Below are 5,761 nucleotides of genomic sequence, written 5' to 3'. Positions count from 1 at the left end.
TGATTCCTTAAAATTGTAGGAAGGGTGCTGATTTGGTTAATCTGACGACGATCACCCAAAATGGCAATCAAGTCCACCTATTGCCTTGGTTAACTTGATTATGAAACTCTTTGTAATCTGCTACAACTTCCACTCATGTATCTCCGATTTTTTGTAGTAAGCCTGCGGCTTTTGATCTGAAGTTCATGATAAGACTCATACTTAGGTCATCCACCATCACCTCGTGTATACAAGTTGTATATAATTTAGATTGACAAAACGTTCGGATGGGTGGCTCTGCCCCAAGTCCACAACCAGACAAGGAACAGGAGATAGGGCTGAATCACAAATCCTAAATCATGTTGAGTCTAAATTATATACCACTCTTGTTTATACACTTAGCAGCGATTGATTAACCTCATGAGTTCTTAGTCTCTATTCTTGAACTTGGCCTACGGCACGCATGGTCTTTCTCGGAGATCTATTGGGTATACTTGGGTGGTTACTGACTTCCGATACTTCTTTGGTGTTTTTTGCTTCAAGGCTATTAACTATTGGGTAGGTTAGAAGGGCGTGGTACCTGTCGCATGGATACTTCTGAAATTCTGAAGTGAGAGATGATATATAAGGGTTTGCGTTATGGATCGGAAGAATTTCATCTGACGGTTGATTAAGAGAAGAGTTATTTTTACACAACATAGAAATTTTGCATTGTAAGGACCAAGCCAAACCATGTCGGATGATGATGTCGGAACTTCTTGATGAATCAGATATTATGTTAATTAGAAGAAATGATTACTTAGGACGATGAACTATTCTTGGTATGATTACTACGAACCCTATTTTACCGAAATTAACAAATACAACTAAACGAGGGTTCTGATAATTTGAAACAATGAACTTTCATGAAATAACCCCCCACTAGGTCTCTCTATAACCGTTTGGTGTACACCAGTCATGTATAATTAAGATTGGAAGGACAATTGACTGAGTGACATTGCCCTACATCCACAACCAAACAAGGAACAGGAAATGAGGCGAAATCACTCACTCTAAGTCTACAAATCTTAATTATAAATTGCCCTAATGCATACATTAAGCCATCATAGCTTTACCTGTTAGGGTTACGAGTTTTATACGAGTGTTGTGATTTGGTTCGACCAAGAGAGTTATTATAATTATAATTAATTAATGGGGTTTGGAAGCGTACCAAAATTATAGGAGGGTTCTTTGATGCTTCCCCATATTCTGGGGTCAAACTCCTCCTGCTCCCCCGCTATTCTTCTCCGTTGGACAGCCCCTCTTGAAATGTCCTATTTCACCACAAAGGTGGCATATTGGACTGGTTCCAACATGAGTGGTTGAAGTAATGTGTCGGATCGGAATTCTGCAGAAACGGGTAGTGTGCCCGTTCCTGTTGCAGTTCTTGCAATGCATCACTCGGCAGACTCCCAGGTCATGAAGCTGCACTCATTGCACTTGGGTAGATTTCCCGCATACTGCCTTGTTGGGATAGTGGTAACCGAGATACTAGTAGAAACGGTAGTATGAGCAACAGATGTCGTGGCTGCAGAGGCTGCCACAGGTTGTTGTCTCCTGGCTAACTTTTTAGGTGGTTTTCCCTTCTTTTTATCCCAGAATATTTGTTTCTTATTCTTAGATTTGAGGCTCGGAGTGTCTTTGCAAGTAGGCACTCGTTGTTGTACTTGGTTATCATCTTGATTGGGATTGCCGATAACAATCTCACTACCATTTGCGTTGTTAGCGTAAAGGTGAGTCATGACAGCTGTTACGGCAGCTGTGACCGCAGCTTGAAAGGTAGTCGTATCTATTTGAAGGATTGGTGTTTTGCCAGCGGGTTGGTTACGTTCCTTCGGAGGCATGATTATGTTACATGATAAGAAAATGAGTTCATGATCGTTTATGGTTGGCTGTAGATGTATCCTAATCATTTATGTGAATTGAACTTTTTCGTTTTGTTATACTGTTCTCGATGATTCGACCTACATCCCTATGATGTAGTCCTGGTAAGGAGTAGAAGTAAGTTTCTAGAATGGTCATAAGGCAGGTGTCATCCGAACTAAGTTATCTTTGGTTGGAGGATATCATGTTCCAACTTTCGAAAAGATTTGAAAGTAGTTCATAATAGAGTCTGCATAAAATAGACTTATGAATCTGAGAAATAATCACTCTCAATTGAGATTTCGTGATCAGTTTTATTGTAGTTAGCCATGACAGAAAAAGATGATAAGCTTAAAACCTAACGCGAGTAATGTATTCACTAACTCACTAGGTTGCATTAGTTTATTAGTTATTAGTATGACGAAACGACACTCAAACACTTGGTATGAAACATGTGTGGTTTTCCTCTGTTTTGTGTTCTCATCTTGGTGGTAATGGTTTGTTCTCTCCTGGTATCTACATGGTGTCCTTCTCCTCTGTAGGTATATTGAATTCCTGTGATGTCTTAATTTTGATTCTAACACTGACCCCCATTACTTCATAATGGAGAGTTCGAATCCTGGAAGTTCATGCGAACTTCCCTTCGGTGCCCTTATTAAGGTAAAGACATTTTGTGGTTTTCTATAAACTCTTTTCTCCTTATCTGTTTCTTTCTCGGAATTCTTCTAATGAAACTCCACTGGATTCATCCGATTCTAACACTGAACCCCATTACTTCATAATGGAGAGTTCGAATCCCGGAAGTTCATGCGAACTTCCCTTCGGTTCCCTTATTAAGGTAAAGACATTTTGTGGTTTTCTATAAACTCTTTACTCTTTATCTGTTTCTTTCTCGGAATTCTTCTAATGAAACTCCGCTGGATTCTCGTTGACTCTTCTATTGATTGTTGGAGCTGCTACAATTATCTAAGTGGTTTATACGAGAATGGGAACGTCCTAAAGAATCTATGAGATTAATAAAAATTAATTTTTTATGAAGATGATCCTTTCTGGTTTTTCTATAATCACGAAGTATGTACATATTATATATAATCCAGATCAAATAGACCTTCAAATAAGTAATTCTACTCTAAAACCACAACCAAACAAGGAACAGGAAATAGAGTAAAAATCACTTATTCTGAGTTTTATAAAACCTCAACTATATGTAACCCTAAAGTATACACTTAGTAATTATAGACCTACCGCAAAAGGTCTTTTTAACAGTCCCATTAAGTTATTCATGACACCTAAGATACATCTATAGTATTTTAATTATATGTTTGATTCTTGAACTTCTAAATATATGAAGTTGATAAGTTTTCAGTTTTGTTGTTATAGTATTCTAAAATACTCCTATAGCATTTTAACCTTTATGTTTGATTCTAGAATTTTTCTGGTACTTAGGTAAGTTTTAGACCTGTTGCAACACTACAATCACTCCCAAACACATGTTGGTCATATCTCAAATAAATATAGTTGATCAGGCTATATTGATCCCATATATGATTACATAACTGTCCAGGTTTAACTGCAACGTCCAACATCCAATTACTTTTATTATGTTCTAGTATGACACTGATCTTAGTATGAATGCATGTACGAATACTTTACTAAAATAATTTATTATTTTAAAAGTATTAACTCTTCGTGAGAGTATTTTAATCTTGTTGTGTTTATAGTTGTTTATCTTTTATGGGTTGATATACTCAATTCACTATAAACAAAGCTCTGATACCAATCTGTCAAACCCCCAAACCAGGACGGCGGAAACGTTCAGGGGCGGAGGACGTCATGTTCAGTATCATAACAATGCACAATAGTAAAACAAGCAACAACATCATCCATTGCATTAATAATATAGTTAATACAAGTGTGTTCTAAATGTATTTGTAAGACACCAAAAAATATATATATCAAAATAAAAGACGAGTCTTGAACATGTTCCGTTTTCTCAAAACCTGGTCCAGCGTACTGGTCTATTGGTGACCTGAGAATACAAGTTATTTTGAAAAAGTAGATCAACATTTAAGCTGGTGAGTTCTTAAGTATTTTGGTATCAAAAGTTTGCATAAGTTTGATGAAAAGTTTGTAAGTGTTTGATGTAAATGTTTGTAAGTGTTTTGATGTAAATGTTTGTATACTTCCTAGAAAATCCTATATTTTCTACTTAAAATGGAAAGTAGTCATCTACCAAGACCCGACTGTTTTGTATGTTTGTTTTTCTGTAAAAATGAGTGTTTTCCCAAGTATATGACTATCATTACCACAAAATAGTTTGCATTACCTTTTATGTGAGAAGATCACTATATGAATGTAATGGGAAAAATGACAGTGTACAGTAATGTTGTAATAAGTAACTACTGAAGCACTAACTACCTTAAAACCTGTTTGTTTAATTAAGGTTAAAATGTGATGTGGTTATAACCATACTGATTGACGAGTGTTTAACACGAAGACCTACTGACGTCGAAACTGATGTGACATTTGTCACCCATTGGCTTGCCTGCCGGACTGTAGCTAACAGTTGGGATGTGGGATTGTCAGTCTCGTATAGATCTATACAGACAATGCCCCCTCTCCCTCCAGGAGACTCTGGTTACAAAATGCGAACTAACAAGTATATTGTTATGCCGTGAAGTAGTGGCTTCACATTAATGTTATCTTGTTCTTGTAAAAGGATGCATGTTCCTTTCTATTCTTGCTTTTTTATGTTCCTTTCTGTTCTTGTTATTGTATGTTCTTTTCTGTTCTTGTTATTGTATGTTCCTTTCTATGCTTGTTATTGTATGTTCCTTTCTGTTCTAGTTATAGTATGTTTGAACTGACTCATGTATGAACTGACTCATGTAAGAACTAACTCATGTAATAACTAACTTATGTAAGTACTGATTCCTGTAAGTTTCATTGTTCTAGAAATAGTAGGTAGTAACCTCCTTAACTATACCTATTATAGTTTACTAGTAAGCTCTGTAATTGAATGACTAATCATGTTTGTACAACTTTGCAACCCAAAGGTATTGAACTGATTGGAAGTACTTTTATATCTACATACATATACATAATATATAACTAAGATTTAAACGACATTCGGACAAACAACCAATACCCTAAGTCCACATCCAAATAAGGAAAAGGAAATAAAGCGGATTATCAGTCCTAAGCTCATTAAACCTTTTTTATATACCTATATCTATATAGACATGATTTTGACAATATATAAGTTTAAAAGAGTTTTGTAAAACATTTAAAGAGTTTATCATATAAAAAGATTTTTAACCATTTGAATGATTATTGATGACTTAATGTCAGTTTATAAAAGGATTTGAAACAGTTTGTTTGGTAACACAGTTTTGAAGTATAAGGAATCTCATGTTTTGATAGTTATAAATCACATGTGATTGATACTATAACTATATTGTTTTCTACTTGTATTCCCGCCCATAAAAGCATTTAAAATCATTAAAAGATACGTTTAGGGGTATGAACTCACCTATAGTAAGTGATTCAATGAAAGATAGATATATGATGCTAAGTATGCCAAGTGAAGTCTCGAGCACAAACGGATTCTATTAAGCATATAATGACACATATATGTATATAACTATTGTATATAACAACTAATCATGTAAGGGAACAACCTTAGCTGCTAGGAAACACTTGAAATGAAGTGTTACAATCACATATGATTGTATGAAAGGGTGTTCCCTTGCCACACTATAAGTGTTTACGGCCATAGGAGAGTTTACGGCCACACATGAAGTGTTTACGACCCAAGGCTTGATCCTTTGAAGGGTATACGGCCAAGGAAGGAGGGTTCACAACCATATCAAGATCCTAT

The sequence above is a fragment of the Lactuca virosa genome, chromosome 3 (assembly GCF_052849685.1).
Source record: "Lactuca virosa cultivar CGN04683 chromosome 3, Lactuca_virosa_CGN04683_v6, whole genome shotgun sequence".
NCBI classification, from domain to species: domain Eukaryota; kingdom Viridiplantae; phylum Streptophyta; class Magnoliopsida; order Asterales; family Asteraceae; genus Lactuca; species Lactuca virosa.
This window is presented reverse-complemented; position numbering follows the sequence as displayed.